Here is a 23,471-nt window from a genome sequence, read left to right on the forward strand (position 1 = left end):
ATGTCTACCTGACTTGGACATTTGAGCTTAATAGAACATATGTTAAAACCTCACTTGTTTTGTTTTGTTGTTGTTTTTTTTGTTTGTTTGTTTTTTAATTTTATTTATTTATTTATTTTTGTTTGTTTGTTTTTGTTTGTTTGCTTCTTGTTTTTGGTTGCTGCATCTCTGTATTTGCTGTTATAAAATGCAAAATCTAATACATACTTGAATTATAAAAAAAAAAAAAAAAAAAAGTGAACATTGGCATCCTCGAAAGAGTGACCTTTGTCCTTTAGATGCAGATGAACTGCTGAGTTTTGTCCCGTGGAGGTGGCTCTTCTATGTTGTGCCATGCCCTTGTGAAGTGGCTGTTTGGTCTCTCCAATGTAGAGGTCTGGACATTCCTCGCTACACTGTACAGCATACACCACATTGTTAAGTTTGTGTTTTGGAGTTTTGTCTTTCGGGTGAACCAGTTTTTGTCTGAGTGTGTTGCTGGGTCTGAAATACACTGGGATGTCGTGCTTGGAGAAAACTCTCCTGAGTATCTCTGATACACCGGCTACGTAGGGGATGACAATCTTGTTGCGTCTGTCTTTCTTATCTTACCTAGCTGGTGTCTCATCTTCTTTTCTGTGGCGATCGTGGCTCAAGAGTTGGGTGTTTGTCTTGTAATCGGAAGGTTGCCGGTTCCGACAGGATGATTGTGTATAGTGTAACGCGCTTTAGGGTCCTTAGGATCAAGTAAAGCGCTATACAGACCATTTCTTTGCTGACTTTATAAATGCCCAATTATGATAACGGCATGTTTTGAGTGCTTCCTTTGCATGTGTGTGTTCCTCCTTTTTCCCTTCAGGCTTAGATGGAACATCTTCTGCCCGGTGGTGTAGGGTCCTAATTACTCCAAGTTCCAGAGGGTGATGGGACTCAAAGAGGAGGTACTGGTCCGTGTGTGTGGGCTTCCGGTAAACTTCAATGTTGAGGTTGCCATTCTCTTCAATGTGCACAGCGCAGTCCAGGAAAGGCAAACAGTTATCCTTTGTGTCTTCCCTGGTGAACTTGAACTTTTTATCCACGGCGTTAATGTGCGCAGTGAAGGATTCTACTTCTTGTGTTTTGATTTTGACCCAGGTGTCGTCTACATATCTGTACCAGTGGCTGGGTACTCTCCCTTTAAAAGAGCCAAGAGTCTTTCTTTCCATTTCCACCATGTAAAGGTTGGCTACAATAGATGACACGGGGGAGCCCATGGCACAGCCATGTTTTTGGCTGTAGAAACTCTCGTTGTATTTGAAATATGTAGTAGTAAGGCAGAGGTCTAACAGTGTGCAAATCTAATTGGGTGTGAAGTGCTCCTGTCTTCCAAGGAGCTGTCTTCTTGTAGTCATTTTCTGACAGTCTCCACTGCCTCCGTGGTGGGTATGCAAGTGAAGAGAGAGACTACATCAAAGGACACCATGGTTTCATCTGAATCCAGGGTAGGTTTCTGGACCTTGTCGGTGAAGTCAGTGGAGTTCTGGATGTGATGTGGGGTGTTCCCCATGAGTGGTGCTAGGATGGTAGCAAGGTGTTTCGAAATGTTGTAAGTAGCTGAGTTTATGCTACTGACAATAGGTCTGAGTGGAACACCTTCTTTGTGGATCTTAGGAAGCTTAAAGGCGGTGATGATTTTGTCCTTTTCAAGGTCTTTTCAAGGTCTTGAAGGCAAGCTATAACTTTCTTTTTGTTGCAGCTTGTGGGGTCTCACTTTAAGGCTTCGTAGGTATTGTTGTCACTGAGGAGAGTAGTGATCTTTGTGTGGTAATCCGTAGTGTTTAGGACCACGGTGCATCTTCCCTTGTCAGCTGGTAATATAGTGATGTTATGGTCTTTGCTCAGGGACGTGACGGCCTTCTTTTCTTGTATTGTGAGGTTAGACGGAGGGACTTTGGCACTGGAGAGGGTGGCTGAAACTTTCATCCTGATTTGCTCTGCTTCTGTCTGTGATAATTTATTAATCCGTATGGCGGTTTCTGTGGCTGTGATGAGGTCCACTATGGGCAACTGTTGCAGAGAAATGGCAAAATTGAGTCCTATGGCTAACACTTTCTCTTCAGGTTCAGTGAGATTCCGGTCTGAAAAGTTCTTCACCCATTTTTCCTGACTGTCCTCAGGTGTGTGTTCTTCTCTGAGTTGTGTAGGTTCAGACTGAGGAGTGAGTGTTCTTGAAAGCAAGGTGTAGAATTTCCTGCGTTGTCTTTCTTTTCCTTTAGAGTGTTGGGCCCGTTGAGCCTTGTCCACAAACGTATATTATATTATATTATATTATATTATTGGTGTGGTCCTTTGGGTCGTATGTTTGAAGAAATGCAGATAACAAACAAACTCTTCCTGTAATGATGGGCAGTTCACCTCTTCACACTGGCAATAAGTCATGACACTTGGAATATAATTACACAAGGAACTAAGTAGAAGCAGGTGAAACCACTCTAAAGAGCAGAAATGAGGAAACGATAAATGATAAAACAAAAAGAAACAAGGAAACTTTGCAAAAGCACTCTACCCCAAACTAGTAACTGAGTTACATTCAAACAGGAAGGTCTCTTAAAAACAGAGAAGATATGAGGAAACTGTCATTCATCGGTGCTAGACCAGGGGTCTAGGCAACCCTAAATGCGGCTCCGGAGCCGCCTGCAGCTCTTTAGTCCTTATACTGCGGCTCCACGAGGTTTGGAAAAAAAATTATAAGTATTTAACTGAAGTGTATTTTATTTGTGTTAGTTCTTTTTTAACTTGTAGTCAAATTGGAAGTTCATTGTGATCTTGAAACATAAAAGTAAAATTATGTTATTATTTTTCATCGCTCAAAATAAGTGTCACACTCGCATAAACCATACCCGCCGAAATGCCATGCATTTATCGAGACTTTCAACCCCAGGTAGGCCAAGTATGGATCTTCGGAGCCACATACATATGTGAGCAGCTATTCTCCTCCATGAACTATGGTAACAACAAACACAGCTCACGCCTCACAGATGACAGCTTACTAGAGACTTCGTACAGCCCCGGTCTGCAGGCGCCCTGCACAGAGGTTCAGGAGCAGATGTCCCATTGTAAATATACCACGGCAGACCCGACGATGTTTGCATGAACATGCTTTTTTCTTTATTGACCACTTTTCACACATGGTTGGTGTACCCACACAGCCAGCTGTAGTTTTGCAGCTCACAGCCTGACACACACCAACATGACAGCAGAGAGAGCACAAACTTTAAGCCGGCGAGGCTTGATTGCGGGTGCCGCTCAGGTGCGTCCGCCTCCCCTGCAGCAGCACTGCAGACCACGCCCTGCCGCACACATTAGCCACGTAAAATAAATATTTATGCAGATATTTTGCAAATAATTATTTTCCAATTATTAGCAGCATAGTGCTGTTTTCCAATTATTTTTTAAAATTCAGGTCAAGGCTCTGCTACAGGCTGCGAAATCCCAAAGGTGATATAAGGGTGACGGCTCACTACAGTTTTTGTTTCCTATATGAATGATTTAATTTCAGTTTCAGCTTCATTTAAAAGAGACCTTCACCTGGGTGTCTTTCCGTTTTGTTATATTTGTTATAGTTCAAAATTTGTTCATTACATAAATAAAATTTAATTTTCTCTGTAGCACTTCATGTATTTCATAAGCAACACACTTTAGTTGTTTATACAAAGCATAAAGGTAAAAAAATCAATAACAATAACAGTATTATCTTCATTTTAGATGTCAAAAAGTATTTGCGGCTCCCAGTGTTTTCTTTTCTGTGGAAACTGGGTCCAAACAGCTCTTTGGGTGTTAAGGGTTGCTAACCCCTGGTCTAGACCAGAATACTAAATTTTGCTAGACAAGGGCATGATATCCACTTACGAGGGCATTATACTGCCACTGTTCTATTGAAATTTTAAATGAATATCCTCATATGTGGCTCTCATTTTTCTTAGAAACAAAAATCTGGCAAAAAAAACCCCCAATCAAATCTGGTAATTCTTTGTTTTTACATTCATCGGGTCCCAATATCCTCAAATATCAAAGAGAAATTAAAAATGCATGCCATGGAAGAGTTCGGGTCTTAGGAGGTTAAGGAAAAAAAGAAACATAACTCAAATCGATAAATATTAAAGCAAAACTAAAGGAAAAAGCTCGTAAAACTCGAGAACTCACTTGAGAAAAAAACTTCATGAAGAGATTGTATATGGATGCAGCTGTTCTTGTCATAAGTTGTGACTATGGGCTCTAGCTGTAGTATTGTATTTGGATGTTACTTAACAGTAATCTGTGATGCAGATTGATAAGGCTATCTAGTTTAGTAGTCCATCTTAATGCACAAAACCAAACAAACAAACAAAAAAGAAAATCTTGGTAAGAGCCATAATTCTATGATTAAACAGAGATTTCATATGGGTCACATGTCAAATGTGTCTCCGTACAATGTCTACATTGTCTATTGCTAAGAAGGAGGAGAAACTACCACTTATATAATAAAAGCTCCCTAAACTATTAGAGAAATAAGAAAGGACCGACTCAGAGTTGAAATCACAGAAAAGGAAAACACATTGCTTTAATATCTGATTCAAACTCCATCCAGCTCCTCCATCGCTCCTGCACCTTTTGGCCTGTGGTGAGAGATGCCTGCTCCCTGCTCCAACAGCGCTGGTTCTTTTGGAGATCATCACATGCCAGACCACTCCCTACTCAGAAGTCACTTCTCTGGTAAATACCATTAACAGTCGTTGAAGAGACCATTGTGTGTGAACTGTAAGGTCGTTTAGTCAGGTAAGATTTCATTCAAGGCTGACAGCACTGGTCTCCTACCCCATGGATAGCATTTTGGTGCAGACGGCACAAGGAGCCTCTCCAGAGCAGGTTGTGTTTGACACAGGAGATCATCACGTACAAAAGCACTCCCTTCTGTGCAATCACTATTCAGGTGTGTGTGAGAGGAAGGTCTTTTATTTTTAGACACTGTCCAAGGACTTTGTCTTTCTCTGACAAGCATCAGTAACAAATATGCATCGTTAAGAATTTGTCTAGCTGCCTTGCAAAGCTCATCAGAGCGTGAGCACTTAATGACAGACACTATATTAGGCCTTTGATTGACTACTGCAAGTGCACTTCAAACCTCGATTTGTATTCTTTTCTCAAAGAGGAGAACCTTTCAAGTATAAAGAGAGATTCTACGTGTGCATGTTGACATGCATGGTCTGAAATGACATGCGTCTTTGGCACAACTTCTTTGCATTCACAAGTTGAACAACCTCCAGTTGCTGAAAAATTGCTTGTGTGGAAAGAAGATGGCCTGGCTTCTCAGAGATTTTCAGAAGTTTTGGGCAGAGGGGCAGGTTTGTGGGACCTTGTGGCGCAATGGTAGCGCATCTGACTCCAAATCAGACGGTTGCGTGTTCAAATCACGTCAAGGTCAGCCGAGAGTGAGAGGACTGCAGCCTGTGATTCCCTTCGAATAGGAGGTTTTTAGTTGCTTGTGGCATACTCGTCCGTCTGTCCAGAAATTCAGGTCCATGACTCACGACGTGTCTCCAGTGAGTTGTTGATGGTGTCAGTGAACACTGTAGACAACTGATCAGCACAGTGCTTCAGGGTGGATGGAGGCACCGAGTTTGGCCCAGCTGCTTTGCGTGGGTCCTGTGTCTTAGAGAGTCTGTTTACATACCCTTTCAAGTATGGAAAGAGGTGTGAAGGCACATGGAGAAGTTTGTGAGCTTTACTTAGTGGTAGAGGTGATGGGGGAGCCGCAGGTGTTGACCGTCTGGGGTGGGGGCCCGGGTAGCTGGACGTTCCATTGTTTTCTGAAAGCACCAGGTGTGAATACATTGGATAGGTGTGAATATTAGCTGAATTAGAGGGCTTCTGTAAATGGAACTGAATAAAAATGGCAAACAAAACACCCGCATGCTGCAGGTATACAGAGAGCAATGCCATGAGATACATGTAAACACATAGTTGAAAGAAGTAAAGACTGCACCAAAGGGAAACTCACAAAATTATTGTAAAGAAAAAAACATTCAAATATCAAGTATAAGTTTTTCATTCCGAGCAAACAAATAGTTTTGAATGATAATGAAATCTAAAAGCAGCTTCAGAGCTGGGCTTGGCATTCTGAAGCAAGCTCATCATATCCAGGATAGTTTTTCACTGTGGACAATGTCACTGTGTCCGCTGTGTTGGATACATTCAGATTTCATGTCTAATGTCGGTGCTTGTGATTACAGACGGTATTACATCTCTACCGATAAGAACTACCATTGACAATCAGCGGGAAGGATTAAGAGCATCGAAGTGCATCAGCAGAGTGTGTTCGTGTAGCAGAACGTCGATTTTAGTTAACTAAAGGTAAAATAAGGTTCATTGAAGAGAGTTCATGGGTTTATTTAGGAAGTAAACATATGCAACACCAAGTGTCAGTGTTTTCACGTCTAAGCGTTTACGTGACTATGCGACTCAGTGGCTCACACAATAAGCTCAGTGATTCTTAAGAGTTAGCAGCTAACGAGGAAATGGTTGGCTGATCCTAGCTTAAAATCTGTTGGGCCGCACACGAGATCTGACAAGCAGTCCAAGAAGCTCTGAAGCATTGAACGCCGAGGTGACAAAGATTGATAAAAGTCAATGTTCAAACAGGTACCGTCCACCTTCAGAATTCCCACAGTTTGTTCATGCAAGATGTTATTGAAGGCCCACTTTTAAGCAGCGCTAGTCTGGTGGCGCGTGTGGAGCAGAGTGGCGCAGCGGAAGCGTGCTGGGCCCATAACCCAGAGGTCGATGGATCGAAACCATCCTCTGCTAGGCGCATCTGTTTTCAGGACGTACTAAACAACTGTGCTCAGAAAGGCTTGCTTACAAGTCTGGGATAGGTTTCCAGGAAGAAGCCATTCAATATTCCTAAAATTGGACAAAACAGACTGAACCCAGAAGTTGCCTCACTAAGAAGCAAATCCTAGTTACCCTAACCTGTTCCGCACATCTGCTTCAAAGCCCATTCACTTTGTTACCTCAACAGCGTGACATCACCTGTTTGCAACACAAGAACAACAATGGAGGCAACGGTGTACCTGCTGCTAAAGTGACGGTAAACGGTTGGACCACTGTGTTGCTTTGGGTGTACCCATATGGCTGGCTCTGTTTGCCGGGAGACCAGTGACCAGGTACTGCCGCCTAACTGAAAACCAAACGTAGCCAGAAAGGATTAAGATTTGTCATTCTAGCCTTTCTATAGCAGTGATAACAAGTAGCCCCCTGCAACAATTTTGATGTCTTGTGTGGAAAGAAGATGGATTGGCTTTGCAGAGATTTTCAGAAGTTTTGGTCAGAGGGGCAGGTTTGTGGGACCTTGTGGGGCAATGGTAGCGCATGTGACTCCAGATCAGAAGGTTGCGTGTTCAAATCACATCAAGGTCAACCAAGAGTGAGAGGACTGCAGCCTGTTTGAATTAATATGTGATTGAAACTCTGTGCACATACCACTGATTGACATCTCCCACCATTTTTGTTTATAAAGCCTGGAGAGAAGAAGAGGGACTCTCCTTGGAGACAAGCACATTTTGTACAGGAATGATTAGTATGTAAGTACAGTGGTGTGAACCGGTGATTGTAGAATTGTCAGTCACTCAATGCTCCAGGGCACCGTTGCAACTTTTGTATATGAGCTCCTCCGACTAATTGCAAACTTATCTTAGCAGAAAAAGAAGCTCCCGTAATGCATTTTCGCTGTGAGCAGGGTTTGAACCTGCGCGGGGAACCCCCCATTGGATTTCAAAACCAATGCCTTAACCTCTCGGCCATCACAGCTCCTCCATCTCTCCTGCACCTTTTGGCCTGTGGTGAGAGATGCCTGCTCCCTGCTCCAACAGCACTGGTTCTTTTGGAGATCATCACATGCCAGACCACTCCCTACTCAGAAGTCACTTCTCTGGTAAATACCATTAACAGTCGTTGAAGAGACCATTGTGTGTGAACTGTAAGGTCGTTTAGTCAGGTAAGATTTCATTCAAGGCTGACAGCACTGGTCTCCTACCCCATGGATAGCATTTTGGTGCAGACGGCACAAGGAGCCTCTCCAGAGCAGGTTGTGTTTGACACAGGAGATCATCACGTACAAAAGCACTCCCTTCTGAGCAATCACTTTTCAGGTGTGTGTGAGAGGAAGGTCTTTTATTTTTAGACACTGTCCAAGGACTTTGTCTTTCTCTGACAAGCATCAGTAACAAATATGCATCGTTAAGAATTTGTCTAGCTGCCTTGCAAAGCTCATCAGAGCGTGAGCACTTAATGACAGACACTATATTAGGCCTTTGATTGACTACTGCAAGCGCACTTCAAACCTCGATTTGTATTCTTTTCTCAAAGAGGAGAACCTTTCAAGTATAAAGAGAGATTCTACGTGTGCATGTTGACATGCATGGTCTGAAATGACTTGCGTCTTTGGCACAACTTCTTTGCATTCACAAGTTGAAAAACCTCCAGTTGCTGAAAAATTGCTTGTGTGGAAAGAAGATGGACTGGCTTCTCAGAGATTTTCAGAAGTTTTGGGCAGAGGGGCAGGTTTGTGGGACCTTGTGGCGCAATGGTAGCGCATCTGACTCAAGATCAGAAGGTTGCGTGTTCAAATCACGTCAAGGTCAGCCCAGAGTGAGCGGACTGCAGCCTGTGATTCCCTTCGAATAGGAGGTTTTTAGTTGCTTGTGGCATACTCGTCCGTCTGTCCAGAAATTCAGGTCCATGACTCACGACGTGTCTGCAGTGAGTTGTTGATGGTGTCAGTGAACACTGTAGACAACTGATCAGCACAGTGCTTCAGGGTGGATGGAGGCACCGAGTTTGGCCCAGCTGCTTTGCGTGGGTCCTGTGTCTTAGAGAGTCTGTTTACATACCCTTTCAAGTATGGAAAGAGGTGTGAAGGCACATGGAGAAATTTGTGAGCTTTACTGAGTGGTAGAGGTGATGGGGGAGCCGCAAGTGTTGACCGTCTGGGGTGGGGGCCCGGGTAGCTGGACGTTCCATTGTTTTCTGAAAGCACCAGGTGTGAATACATTGGATAGGTGTGAATATTAGCTGAATTAGAGGGCTTCTGTAAATGGAACTGAATAAAAATGGCAAACAAAACACCCGCATGCTGCAGGTATACAGAGAGCAATGCCATGAGATACATGTAAACACATAGTTGAAAGAAGTAAAGACTGCACCAAAGGGAAACTCACAAAATTATTGTAAAGAAAAAAACATTCAAATATCAAGTATAAGTTTTTCATTCCGAGCAAACAAATAGTTTTGAATGATAATGAAATCTAAAAGCAGCTTCAGAGCTGGGCTTGGCATTCTGAAGCAAGCTCATCATATCCAGGATAGTTTTTCACTGTGGACAATGTCACTGTGTCCGCTGTGTTGGATACATTCAGATTTCATGTCTAATGTCGGTGCTTGTGATTACAGACGGTATTACATCTCTACCGATAAGAACTACCATTGACAATCAGCGGGAAGGATTAAGAGCATCGAAGTGCATCAGCAGAGTGTGTTCGTGTAGCAGAACGTCGATTTTAGTTAACTAAAGGTAAAATAAGGTTCATTGAAGAGAGTTCATGGGTTTATTTAGGAAGTAAACATATGCAACACCAAGTGTCAGTGTTTTCACGTCTAAGCGTTTACGTGACTATGCGACTCAGTGGCTCACACAATAAGCTCAGTGATTCTTAAGAGTTAGCAGCTAACGAGGAAATGGTTGGCTGATCCTAGCTTAAAATCTGTTGGGCCGCACACGAGATCTGACAAGCAGTCCAAGAAGCTCTGAAGCATTGAACGCCGAGGTGACAAAGATTGATAAAAGTCAATGTTCAAACAGGTACCGTCCACCTTCAGAATTCCCACAGTTTGTTCATGCAAGATGTTACTGAAGGCCCACTTTTAAGCAGCGCTAGTCTGTCTGCACGTATGGAGCAGAGTGGCACAGCGGAAGCGTGCTGGGCCCGTAACCCAGAGGTCGATGGATAGAAACCATCCTCTGCTAGGCGCATCTGTTTTCAGGACGTACTAAACAACTGTGCTCAGAAAGGCTTGCTTACAAGTCTGGGATAGGTTTCCAGGAAGAAGCCATTCAATATTCCTAAAATTGGACAAAACAGACTGAACCCAGAAGTTGCCTCACTAAGAAGCAAATCCTAGTTACCCTAACCTGTTCCGCACATCTGCTTCAAAGCCCATTCACTTTGTTACCTCAACAGCGTGACATCACCTGTTTGCAACACAAGAACAACAATGGAGGCAACGGTGTACCTGCTGCTAAAGTGACGGTAAACGGTTGGACCACTGTGTTGCTTTGGGTGTACCCAAATGGCTGGCTCTGTTTGCCGGGAGACCAGTGACCAGGTACTGCCGCCTAACTGAAAACCAAACGTAGCCAGAAAGGATTAAGATTTGTCATTCTAGCCTTTCTATAGCAGTGATAACAAGTAGCCCCCTGCAACAATTTTGATGTCTTGTGTGGAAAGAAGATGGATTGGCTTTGCAGAGATTTTCAGAAGTTTTGGTCAGAGGGGCAGGTTTGTGGGACCTTGTGGGGCAATGGTAGCGCATGTGACTCCAGATCAGAAGGTTGCGTGTTCAAATCACATCAAGGTCAACCAAGAGTGAGAGGACTGCAGCCTGTTTGAATTAATATGTGATTGAAACTCTGTGCACATACCACTGATTGACATCTCCCACCATTTTTGTTTATAAAGCCTGGAGAGAAGAAGAGGGACTCTCCTTGGAGACAAGCACATTTTGTACAGGAATGATTAGTATGTAAGTACAGTGGTGTGAACCGGTGATTGTAGAATTGTCAGTCACTCAATGCTCCAGGGCACCGTTGCAACTTTTGTATATGAGCTCCTCCGACTAATTGCAACCTTATCTTAGCAGAAAAAGAAGCTCCCGTAATGCATTTTCGCTGTGAGCAGGGTTTGAATCTGCGCGGGGAACCCCCCATTGGATTTCAAATCCAACGCCTTAACCTCTCGGCCATCACAGCTCCTCAATCTCTCCTGCACCTTTTGGCCTGTGGTGAGAGATGCCTGCTCCCTGCTCCAACAGCGCTGGTTCTTTTGGAGATCATCACATGCCAGACCACTCCCTACTCAGAAGTCACTTCTCTGGTAAATACCATTAACAGTCGTTGAAGAGACCATTGTGTGTGAACTGTAAGGTCGTTTAGTCAGGTAAGATTTCATTCAAGGCTGACAGCACTGGTCTCCTACCCCATGGATAGCATTTTGGTGCAGACGGCACAAGGAGCCTCTCCAGAGCAGGTTGTGTTTGACACAGGAGATCATCACGTACAAAAGCACTCCCTTCTGAGCAATCACTTTTCAGGTGTGTGTGAGACGAAGGTCTTTTATTTTTAGACACTGTCCAAGGACTTTGTCTTTCTCTGACAAGCATCAGTAACAAATATGCATCGTTAAGAATTTGTCTAGCTGCCTTGCAAAGCTCATCAGAGCGTGACCACTTAATGACAGACACTATATTAGGCCTTTGATTGACTACTGCAAGTGCACTTCAAACCTCGATTTGTATTCTTTTCTCAAAGAGGAGAACCTTTCAAGTATAAAGAGAGATTCTACGTGTGCATGTTGACATGCATGGTCTGAAATGACATGCGTCTTTGGCACAACTTCTTTGCATTCACAAGTTGAACAACCTCCAGTTGCTGAAAAATTGCTTGTGTGGAAAGAAGATGGCCTGGCTTCTCAGAGATTTTCAGAAGTTTTGGGCAGAGGGGCAGGTTTGTGGGACCTTGTGGTGCAATGGTAGCGCATCTGACTCCAAATCAGAAGGTTGCGTGTTCAAATCACGTCAAGGTCAGCCGAGAGTGAGAGGACTGCAGCCTGTGATTCCCTTCGAATAGGAGGTTTTTAGTTGCTTGTGGCATACTCGTCCGTCTGTCCAGAAATTCAGGTCCATGACTCACGACGTGTCTCCAGTGAGTTGTTGATGGTGTCAGTGAACACTGTAGACAACTGATCAGCACAGTGCTTCAGGGTGGATGGAGGCACCGAGTTTGGCCCAGCTGCTTTGCGTGGGTCCTGTGTCTTAGAGAGTCTGTTTACATACCCTTTCAAGTATGGAAAGAGGTGTGAAGGCACATGGAGAAGTTTGTGAGCTTTACTTAGTGGTAGAGGTGATGGGGGAGCCGCAAGTGTTGACCGTCTGGGGTGGGGGCCCGGGTAGCTGGACGTTCCATTGTTTTCTGAAAGCACCAGGTGTGAATACATTGGATAGGTGTGAATATTAGCTGAATTAGAGGGCTTCTGTAAATGGAACTGAATAAAAATGGCAAACAAAACACCCGCATGCTGCAGGTATACAGAGAGCAATGCCATGAGATACATGTAAACACATAGTTGAAAGAAGTAAAGACTGCACCAAAGGGAAACTCACAAAATTATTGTAAAGAAAAAAACATTCAAATATCAAGTATAAGTTTTTCATTCCGAGCAAACAAATAGTTTTGAATGATAATGAAATCTAAAAGCAGCTTCAGAGCTGGGCTTGGCATTCTGAAGCAAGCTCATCATATCCAGGATAGTTTTTCACTGTGGACAATGTCACTGTGTCCGCTGTGTTGGATACATTCAGATTTCATGTCTAATGTCGGTGCTTGTGATTACAGACGGTATTACATCGCTACCGATAAGAACTACCATTGACAATCAGCGGGAAGGATTAAGAGCATCGAAGTGCATCAGCAGAGTGTGTTCGTGTAGCAGAACGTCGATTTTAGTTAACTAAAGGTAAAATAAGGTTCATTGAAGAGAGTTCATGGGTTTATTTAGGAAGTAAACATATGCAACACCAAGTGTCAGTGTTTTCACGTCTAAGCGTTTACGTGACTATGCGACTCAGTGGCTCACACAATAAGCTCAGTGATTCTTAAGAGTTAGCAGCTAACGAGGAACTGGTTGGCTGATCCTAGCTTAAAATCTGTTGGGCCGCACACGAGATCTGACAAGCAGTCCAAGAAGCTCTGAAGCATTGAACGCCGAGGTGACAAAGATTGATAAAAGTCAATGTTCAAACAGGTACCGTCCACCTTCAGAATTCCCACAGTTTGTTCATGCAAGATGTTACTGAAGGCCCACTTTTAAGCAGCGCTAGTCTGTCTGCACGTATGGAGCAGAGTGGCACAGCGGAAGCGTGCTGGGCCCATAACCCAGAGGTCGATGGATCGAAACCATCCTCTGCTAGGCGCATCTGTTTTCAGGACGTACTAAACAACTGTGCTCAGAAAGGCTTGCTTACAAGTCTGGGATAGGTTTCCAGGAAGAAGCCATTCAATATTCCTAAAGTTGGACAAAACAGACTGAACCCAGAAGTTGCCTCACTAAGAAGCAAATCCTAGTTACCCTAACCTGTTCCGCACATCTGCTTCAAAGCCCATTCACTTTGTTACCTCAACAGCGTGACATCACCTGTTTGCAACACAAGAACAACAATGGAGGCAACGGTGTACCTGCTGCTAAAGTGACGGTAAACGGTTGGACCACTGTGTTGCTTTGGGTGTACCCAAATGGCTGGCTCTGTTTGCCGGGAGACCAGTGACCAGGTACTGCCGCCTAACTGAAAACCAAACGTAGCCAGAAAGGATTAAGATTTGTCATTCTAGCCTTTCTATAGCAGTGATAACAAGTAGCCCCCTGCAACAATTTTGATGTCTTGTGTGGAAAGAAGATGGATTGGCTTTGCAGAGATTTTCAGAAGTTTTGGTCAGAGGGGCAGGTTTGTGGGACCTTGTGGGGCAATGGTAGCGCATGTGACTCCAGATCAGAAGGTTGCGTGTTCAAATCACATCAAGGTCAACCAAGAGTGAGAGGACTGCAGCCTGTTTGAATTAATATGTGATTGAAACTCTGTGCACATACCACTGATTGACATCTCCCACCATTTTTGTTTATAAAGCCTGGAGAGAAGAAGAGGGACTCTCCTTGGAGACAAGCACATTTTGTACAGGAATGATTAGTATGTAAGTACAGTGGTGTGAACCGGTGATTGTAGAATTGTCAGTCACTCAATGCTCCAGGGCACCGTTGCAACTTTTGTATATGAGCTCCTCCGACTAATTGCAACCTTATCTTAGCAGAAAAAGAAGCTCCCGTAATGCATTTTCGCTGTGAGCAGGGTTTGAACCTGCGCGGGGAACCCCCCATTGGATTTCAAATCCAACGCCTTAACCTCTCGGCCATCACAGCTCCTCAATCTCTCCTGCACCTTTTGGCCTGTGGTGAGAGATGCCTGCTCCCTGCTCCAACAGCGCTGGTTCTTTTGGAGATCATCACATGCCAGACCACTCCCTACTCAGAAGTCACTTCTCTGGTAAATACCATTAACAGTCGTTGAAGAGACCATTGTGTGTGAACTGTAAGGTCGTTTAGTCAGGTAAGATTTCATTCAAGGCTGACAGCACTGGTCTCCTACCCCATGGATAGCATTTTGGTGCAGACGGCACAAGGAGCCTCTCCAGAGCAGGTTGTGTTTGACACAGGAGATCATCACGTACAAAAGCACTCCCTTCTGAGCAATCACTTTTCAGGTGTGTGTGAGAGGAAGGTCTTTTATTTTTAGACACTGTCCAAGGACTTTGTCTTTCTCTGACAAGCATCAGTAACAAATATGCATCGTTAAGAATTTGTCTAGCTGCCTTGCAAAGCTCATCAGAGCGTGAGCACTTAATGACAGACACTATATTAGGCCTTTGATTGACTACCGCAAGTGCACTTCAAACCTCGATTTGTATTCTTTTCTCAAAGAGGAGAACCTTTCAAGTATAAAGAGAGATTCTACGTGTGCATGTTGACATGCATGGTCTGAAATGACATGCGTCTTTGGCACAACTTCTTTGCATTCACAAGTTGAACAACCTCCAGTTGCTGAAAAATTGCTTGTGTGGAAAGAAGATGGCCTGGCTTCTCAGAGATTTTCAGAAGTTTTGGGCAGAGGGGCAGGTTTGTGGGACCTTGTGGCGCAATGGTAGCGCATCTGACTCCAAATCAGAAGGTTGCGTGTTCAAATCACGTCAAGGTCAGCCGAGAGTGAGAGGACTGCAGCCTGTGATTCCCTTCGAATAGGAGGTTTTTAGTTGCTTGTGGCATACTCGTCCGTCTGTCCAGAAATTCAGGTCCATGACTCACGACGTGTCTCCAGTGAGTTGTTGATGGTGTCAGTGAACACTGTAGACAACTGATCAGCACAGTGCTTCAGGGTGGATGGAGGCACCGAGTTTGGCCCAGCTGCTTTGCGTGGGTCCTGTGTCTTAGAGAGTCTGTTTACATACCCTTTCAAGTATGGAAAGAGGTGTGAAGGCACATGGAGAAGTTTGTGAGCTTTACTTAGTGGTAGAGGTGATGGGGGAGCCGTAAGTGTTGACCGTCTGGGGTGGGGCCCCGGGTAGCTGGACGTTCCATTGTTTTCTGAAAGCACCAGGTGTGAATACATTGGATAGGTGTGAATATTAGCTGAATTAGAGGGCTTCTGTAAATGGAACTGAATAAAAATGGCAAACAAAACACCCGCATGCTGCAGGTATACAGAGAGCAATGCCATGAGATACATGTAAACACATAGTTGAAAGAAGTAAAGACTGCACCAAAGGGAAACTCACAAAATTATTGTAAAGAAAAAAACATTCAAATATCAAGTATAAGTTTTTCATTCCGAGCAAACAAATAGTTTTGAATGATAATGAAATCTAAAAGCAGCTTCAGAGCTGGGCTTGGCATTCTGAAGCAAGCTCATCATATCCAGGATAGTTTTTCACTGTGGACAATGTCACTGTGTCCGCTGTGTTGGATACATTCAGATTTCATGTCTAATGTCGGTGCTTGTGATTACAGACGGTATTACATCTCTACCGATAAGAACTACCATTGACAATCAGCGGGAAGGATTAAGAGCATCGAAGTGCATCAGCAGAGTGTGTTCGTGTAGCAGAACGTCGATTTTAGTTAACTAAAGGTAAAATAAGGTTCATTGAAGAGAGTTCATGGGTTTATTTAGGAAGTAAACATATGCAACACCAAGTGTCAGTGTTTTCACGTCTAAGCGTTTACGTGACTATGCGACTCAGTGGCTCACACAATAAGCTCAGTGATTCTTAAGAGTTAGCAGCTAACGAGGAACTGGTTGGCTGATCCTAGCTTAAAATCTGTTGGGCCGCACACGAGATCTGACAAGCAGTCCAAGAAGCTCTGAAGCATTGAACGCCGAGGTGACAAAGATTGATAAAAGTCAATGTTCAAACAGGTACCGTCCACCTTCAGAATTCCCACAGTTTGTTCATGCAAGATGTTACTGAAGGCCCACTTTTAAGCAGCGCTAGTCTGTCTGCACGTATGGAGCAGAGTGGCACAGCGGAAGCGTGCTGGGCCCATAACCCAGAGGTCGATGGATCGAAACCATCCTCTGCTAGGCGCATCTGTTTTCAGGACGTACTAAACAACTGTGCTCAGAAAGGCTTGCTTACAAGTCTGGGATAGGTTTCCAGGAAGAAGCCATTCAATATTCCTAAAGTTGGACAAAACAGACTGAACCCAGAAGTTGCCTCACTAAGAAGCAAATCCTAGTTACCCTAACCTGTTCCGCACATCTGCTTCAAAGCCCATTCACTTTGTTACCTCAACAGCGTGACATCACCTGTTTGCAACACAAGAACAACAATGGAGGCAACGGTGTACCTGCTGCTAAAGTGACGGTAAACGGTTGGACCACTGTGTTGCTTTGGGTGTACCCAAATGGCTGGCTCTGTTTGCCGGGAGACCAGTGACCAGGTACTGCCGCCTAACTGAAAACCAAACGTAGCCAGAAAGGATTAAGATTTGTCATTCTAGCCTTTCTATAGCAGTGATAACAAGTAGCCCCCTGCAACAATTTTGATGTCTTGTGTGGAAAGAAGATGGATTGGCTTTGCAGAGATTTTCAGAAGTTTTGGTCAGAGGGGCAGGTTTGTGGGACCTTGTGGGGCAATGGTAGCGCATGTGACTCCAGATCAGAAGGTTGCGTGTTCAAATCACATCAAGGTCAACCAAGAGTGAGAGGACTGCAGCCTGTTTGAATTAATATGTGATTGAAACTCTGTGCACATACCACTGATTGACATCTCCCACCATTTTTGTTTATAAAGCCTGGAGAGAAGAAGAGGGACTCTCCTTGGAGACAAGCACATTTTGTACAGGAATGATTAGTATGTAAGTACAGTGGTGTGAACCGGTGATTGTAGAATTGTCAGTCACTCAATGCTCCAGGGCACCGTTGCAACTTTTGTATATGAGCTCCTCCGACTAATTGCAACCTTATCTTAGCAGAAAAAGAAGCTCCCGTAATGCATTTTCGCTGTGAGCAGGGTTTGAACCTGCGCGGGGAACCCCCCATTGGATTTCAAATCCAACGCCTTAACCTCTCGGCCATCACAGCTCCTCAATCTCTCCTGCACCTTTTGGCCTGTGGTGAGAGATGCCTGCTCCCTGCTCCAACAGCGCTGGTTCTTTTGGAGATCATCACATGCCAGACCACTCCCTACTCAGAAGTCACTTCTCTGGTAAATACCATTAACAGTCGTTGAAGAGACCATTGTGTGTGAACTGTAAGGTCGTTTAGTCAGGTAAGATTTCATTCAAGGCTGACAGCACTGGTCTCCTACCCCATGGATAGCATTTTGGTGCAGACGGCACAAGGAGCCTCTCCAGAGCAGGTTGTGTTTGACACAGGAGATCATCACGTACAAAAGCACTCCCTTCTGAGCAATCACTTTTCAGGTGTGTGTGAGACGAAGGTCTTTTATTTTTAGACACTGTCCAAGGACTTTGTCTTTCTCTGACAAGCATCAGTAACAAATATGCATCGTTAAGAATTTGTCTAGCTGCCTTGCAAAGCTCATCAGAGCGTGAGCACTTAATGACAGACACTATATTAGGCCTTTGATTGACTACCGCAAGTGCACTTCAAACCTCGATTTGTATTCTTTTCTCAAAGAGGAGAACCTTTCAAGTATAAAGAGAGATTCTACGTGTGCATGTTGACATGCATGGTCTGAAATGACATGCGTCTTTGGCACAACTTCTTTGCATTCACAAGTTGAACAACCTCCAGTTGCTGAAAAATTGCTTGTGTGGAAAGAAGATGGCCTGGCTTCTCAGAGATTTTCAGAAGTTTTGGGCAGAGGGGCAGGTTTGTGGGACCTTGTGGCGCAATGGTAGCGCATCTGACTCCAAATCAGAAGGTTGCGTGTTCAAATCACGTCAAGGTCAGCCGAGAGTGAGAGGACTGCAGCCTGTGATTCCCTTCGAATAGGAGGTTTTTAGTTGCTTGTGGCATACTCGTCCGTCTGTCCAGAAATTCAGGTCCATGACTCACGACGTGTCTCCAGTGAGTTGTTGATGGTGTCAGTGAACACTGTAGACAACTGATCAGCACAGTGCTTCAGGGTGGATGGAGGCACCGAGTTTGGCCCAGCTGCTTTGCGTGGGTCCTGTGTCTTAGAGAGTCTGTTTACATACCCTTTCAAGTATGGAAAGAGGTGTGAAGGCACATGGAGAAGTTTGTGAGCTTTACTTAGTGGTAGAGGTGATGGGGGAGCCGCAAGTGTTGACCGTCTGGGGTGGGGGCCCGGGTAGCTGGACGTTCCATTGTTTTCTGAAAGCACCAGGTGTGAATACATTGGATAGGTGTGAATATTAGCTGAATTAGAGGGCTTCTGTAAATGGAACTGAATAAAAATGGCAAACAAAACACCCGCATGCTGCAGGTATACAGAGAGCAATGCCATGAGATACATGTAAACACATAGTTGAAAGAAGTAAAGACTGCACCAAAGGGAAACTCACAAAATTATTGTAAAGAAAAAAACATTCAAATATCAAGTATAAGTTTTTCATTCCGAGCAAACAAATAGTTTTGAATGATAATGAAATCTAAAAGCAGCTTCAGAGCTGGGCTTGGCATTCTGAAGCAAGCTCATCATATCCAGGATAGTTTTTCACTGTGGACAATGTCACTGTGTCCGCTGTGTTGGATACATTCAGATTTCATGTCTAATGTCGGTGCTTGTGATTACAGACGGTATTACATCTCTACCGATAAGAACTACCATTGACAATCAGCGGGAAGGATTAAGAGCATCGAAGTGCATCAGCAGAGTGTGTTCGTGTAGCAGAACGTCGATTTTAGTTAACTAAAGGTAAAATAAGGTTCATTGAAGAGAGTTCATGGGTTTATTTAGGAAGTAAACATATGCAACACCAAGTGTCAGTGTTTTCACGTCTAAGCGTTTACGTGACTATGCGACTCAGTGGCTCACACAATAAGCTCAGTGATTCTTAAGAGTTAGCAGCTAACGAGGAACTGGTTGGCTGATCCTAGCTTAAAATCTGTTGGGCCGCACACGAGATCTGACAAGCAGTCCAAGAAGCTCTGAAGCATTGAACGCCGAGGTGACAAAGATTGATAAAAGTCAATGTTCAAACAGGTACCGTCCACCTTCAGAATTCCCACAGTTTGTTCATGCAAGATGTTACTGAAGGCCCACTTTTAAGCAGCGCTAGTCTGTCTGCACGTATGGAGCAGAGTGGCACAGCGGAAGCGTGCTGGGCCCATAACCCAGAGGTCGATGGATCGAAACCATCCTCTGCTAGGCGCATCTGTTTTCAGGACGTACTAAACAACTGTGCTCAGAAAGGCTTGCTTACAAGTCTGGGATAGGTTTCCAGGAAGAAGCCATTCAATATTCCTAAAGTTGGACAAAACAGACTGAACCCAGAAGTTGCCTCACTAAGAAGCAAATCCTAGTTACCCTAACCTGTTCCGCACATCTGCTTCAAAGCCCATTCACTTTGTTACCTCAACAGCGTGACATCACCTGTTTGCAACACAAGAACAACAATGGAGGCAACGGTGTACCTGCTGCTAAAGTGACGGTAAACGGTTGGACCACTGTGTTGCTTTGGGTGTACCCAAATGGCTGGCTCTGTTTGCCGGGAGACCAGTGACCAGGTACTGCCGCCTAACTGAAAACCAAACGTAGCCAGAAAGGATTAAGATTTGTCATTCTAGCCTTTCTATAGCAGTGATAACAAGTAGCCCCCTGCAACAATTTTGATGTCTTGTGTGGAAAGAAGATGGATTGGCTTTGCAGAGATTTTCAGAAGTTTTGGTCAGAGGGGCAGGTTTGTGGGACCTTGTGGGGCAATGGTAGCGCATGTGACTCCAGATCAGAAGGTTGCGTGTTCAAATCACATCAAGGTCAACCAAGAGTGAGAGGACTGCAGCCTGTTTGAATTAATATGTGATTGAAACTCTGTGCACATACCACTGATTGACATCTCCCACCATTTTTGTTTATAAAGCCTGGAGAGAAGAAGAGGGACTCTCCTTGGAGACAAGCACATTTTGTACAGGAATGATTAGTATGTAAGTACAGTGGTGTGAACCGGTGATTGTAGAATTGTCAGTCACTCAATGCTCCAGGGCACCGTTGCAACTTTTGTATATGAGCTCCTCCGACTAATTGCAACCTTATCTTAGCAGAAAAAGAAGCTCCCGTAATGCATTTTCGCTGTGAGCAGGGTTTGAACCTGCGCGGGGAACCCCCCATTGGATTTCAAATCCAACGCCTTAACCTCTCGGCCATCACACCTCCTCAATCTCTCCTGCACCTTTTGGCCTGTGGTGAGAGATGCCTGCTCCCTGCTCCAACAGCGCTGGTTCTTTTGGAGATCATCACATGCCAGACCACTCCCTACTCAGAAGTCACTTCTCTGGTAAATACCATTAACAGTCGTTGAAGAGACCATTGTGTGTGAACTGTAAGGTCGTTTAGTCAGGTAAGATTTCATTCAAGGCTGACAGCACTGGTCTCCTACCCCATGGATAGCATTTTGGTGCAGACGGCACAAGGAGCCTCTCCAGAGCAGGTTGTGTTTGACACAGGAGATCATCACGTACAAAAGCACTCCCTTCTGAGCAATCACTTTTCAGGTGTGTGTGAGACGAAGGTCTTTTATTTTTAGACACTGTCCAAGGACTTTGTCTTTCTCTGACAAGCATCAGTAACAAATATGCATCGTTAAGAATTTGTCTAGCTGCCTTGCAAAGCTCATCAGAGCGTGACCACTTAATGACAGACACTATATTAGGCCTTTGATTGACTACCGCAAGTGCACTTCAAACCTCGATTTGTATTCTTTTCTCAAAGAGGAGAACCTTTCAAGTATAAAGAGAGATTCTACGTGTGCATGTTGACATGCATGGTCTGAAATGACATGCGTCTTTGGCACAACTTCTTTGCATTCACAAGTTGAACAACCTCCAGTTGCTGAAAAATTGCTTGTGTGGAAAGAAGATGGCCTGGCTTCTCAGAGATTTTCAGAAGTTTTGGGCAGAGGGGCAGGTTTGTGGGACCTTGTGGTGCAATGGTAGCGCATCTGACTCCAAATCAGAAGGTTGCGTGTTCAAATCACGTCAAGGTCAGCCGAGAGTGAGAGGACTGCAGCCTGTGATTCCCTTCGAATAGGAGGTTTTTAGTTGCTTGTGGCATACTCGTCCGTCTGTCCAGAAATTCAGGTCCATGACTCACGACGTGTCTCCAGTGAGTTGTTGATGGTGTCAGTGAACACTGTAGACAACTGATCAGCACAGTGCTTCAGGGTGGATGGAGGCACCGAGTTTGGCCCAGCTGCTTTGCGTGGGTCCTGTGTCTTAGAGAGTCTGTTTACATACCCTTTCAAGTATGGAAAGAGGTGTGAAGGCACATGGAGAAGTTTGTGAGCTTTACTTAGTGGTAGAGGTGATGGGGGAGCCGCAAGTGTTGACCGTCTGGGGTGGGGGCCCGGGTAGCTGGACGTTCCATTGTTTTCTGAAAGCACCAGGTGTGAATACATTGGATAGGTGTGAATATTAGCTGAATTAGAGGGCTTCTGTAAATGGAACTGAATAAAAATGGCAAACAAAACACCCGCATGCTGCAGGTATACAGAGAGCAATGCCATGAGATACATGTAAACACATAGTTGAAAGAAGTAAAGACTGCACCAAAGGGAAACTCACAAAATTATTGTAAAGAAAAAAACATTCAAATATCAAGTATAAGTTTTTCATTCCGAGCAAACAAATAGTTTTGAATGATAATGAAATCTAAAAGCAGCTTCAGAGCTGGGCTTGGCATTCTGAAGCAAGCTCATCATATCCAGGATAGTTTTTCACTGTGGACAATGTCACTGTGTCCGCTGTGTTGGATACATTCAGATTTCATGTCTAATGTCGGTGCTTGTGATTACAGACGGTATTACATCTCTACCGATAAGAACTACCATTGACAATCAGCGGGAAGGATTAAGAGCATCGAAGTGCATCAGCAGAGTGTGTTCGTGTAGCAGAACGTCGATTTTAGTTAACTAAAGGTAAAATAAGGTTCATTGAAGAGAGTTCATGGGTTTATTTAGGAAGTAAACATATGCAACACCAAGTGTCAGTGTTTTCACGTCTAAGCGTTTACGTGACTATGCGACTCAGTGGCTCACACAATAAGCTCAGTGATTCTTAAGAGTTAGCAGCTAACGAGGAACTGGTTGGCTGATCCTAGCTTAAAATCTGTTGGGCCGCACACGAGATCTGACAAGCAGTCCAAGAAGCTCTGAAGCATTGAACGCCGAGGTGACAAAGATTGATAAAAGTCAATGTTCAAACAGGTACCGTCCACCTTCAGAATTCCCACAGTTTGTTCATGCAAGATGTTACTGAAGGCCCACTTTTAAGCAGCGCTAGTCTGTCTGCACGTATGGAGCAGAGTGGCACAGCGGAAGCGTGCTGGGCCCATAACCCAGAGGTCGATGGATCGAAACCATCCTCTGCTAGGCGCATCTGTTTTCAGGACGTACTAAACAACTGTGCTCAGAAAGGCTTGCTTACAAGTCTGGGATAGGTTTCCAGGAAGAAGCCATTCAATATTCCTAAAGTTGGACAAAACAGACTGAACCCAGAAGTTGCCTCACTAAGAAGCAAATCCTAGTTACCCTAACCTGTTCCGCACATCTGCTTCAAAGCCCATTCACTTTGTTACCTCAACAGCGTGACATCACCTGTTTGCAACACAAGAACAACAATGGAGGCAACGGTGTACCTGCTGCTAAAGTGACGGTAAACGGTTGGACCACTGTGTTGCTTTGGGTGTACCCAAATGGCTGGCTCTGTTTGCCGGGAGACCAGTGACCAGGTACTGCCGCCTAACTGAAAACCAAACGTAGCCAGAAAGGATTAAGATTTGTCATTCTAGCCTTTCTATAGCAGTGATAACAAGTAGCCCCCTGCAACAATTTTGATGTCTTGTGTGGAAAGAAGATGGATTGGCTTTGCAGAGATTTTCAGAAGTTTTGGTCAGAGGGGCAGGTTTGTGGGACCTTGTGGGGCAATGGTAGCGCATGTGACTCCAGATCAGAAGG

General features: G+C 44.4%; 1 protein-coding gene and 11 non-coding genes across 12 annotated transcripts in view; 6 read left to right on the forward strand and 6 right to left on the reverse strand.

The window, feature by feature from the left end:
* Positions 1-23,471, reverse strand: part of LOC146361570 (arachidonate 12-lipoxygenase, 12R-type-like) — a 72,313-nt gene that overhangs the window by 16,293 nt on the left and 32,549 nt on the right. The gene's annotated exons all lie outside the window — the stretch shown is intronic.
* trnaw-cca (transfer RNA tryptophan (anticodon CCA)) lies at positions 5,348-5,419 on the forward strand. The gene has a single exon. It is a non-coding gene; the product is annotated as a tRNA-Trp (tRNA).
* On the reverse strand, positions 7,721-7,803 carry trnas-uga (transfer RNA serine (anticodon UGA)). Its single transcript has one exon. It is a non-coding gene; the product is annotated as a tRNA-Ser (tRNA).
* trnal-caa (transfer RNA leucine (anticodon CAA)) lies at positions 8,565-8,636 on the forward strand. The gene has a single exon. It is a non-coding gene; the product is annotated as a tRNA-Leu (tRNA).
* trnas-uga (transfer RNA serine (anticodon UGA)) lies at positions 10,938-11,020 on the reverse strand. Its single transcript has one exon. It is a non-coding gene; the product is annotated as a tRNA-Ser (tRNA).
* trnaw-cca (transfer RNA tryptophan (anticodon CCA)) lies at positions 11,782-11,853 on the forward strand. The gene has a single exon. It is a non-coding gene; the product is annotated as a tRNA-Trp (tRNA).
* On the reverse strand, positions 14,155-14,237 carry trnas-uga (transfer RNA serine (anticodon UGA)). Its single transcript has one exon. It is a non-coding gene; the product is annotated as a tRNA-Ser (tRNA).
* On the forward strand, positions 14,999-15,070 carry trnaw-cca (transfer RNA tryptophan (anticodon CCA)). Its single transcript has one exon. It is a non-coding gene; the product is annotated as a tRNA-Trp (tRNA).
* On the reverse strand, positions 17,372-17,454 carry trnas-uga (transfer RNA serine (anticodon UGA)). Its single transcript has one exon. It is a non-coding gene; the product is annotated as a tRNA-Ser (tRNA).
* trnaw-cca (transfer RNA tryptophan (anticodon CCA)) lies at positions 18,216-18,287 on the forward strand. The gene has a single exon. It is a non-coding gene; the product is annotated as a tRNA-Trp (tRNA).
* On the reverse strand, positions 20,589-20,671 carry trnas-uga (transfer RNA serine (anticodon UGA)). Its single transcript has one exon. It is a non-coding gene; the product is annotated as a tRNA-Ser (tRNA).
* Positions 21,433-21,504, forward strand: trnaw-cca (transfer RNA tryptophan (anticodon CCA)). The gene has a single exon. It is a non-coding gene; the product is annotated as a tRNA-Trp (tRNA).

Source organism: Perissodus microlepis, chromosome 23 (genome assembly GCF_051167445.1).
Source record: "Perissodus microlepis isolate ML-2025 ecotype Zambia chromosome 23, ASM5116744v1, whole genome shotgun sequence".
NCBI lineage: Eukaryota > Metazoa > Chordata > Actinopteri > Cichliformes > Cichlidae > Perissodus > Perissodus microlepis.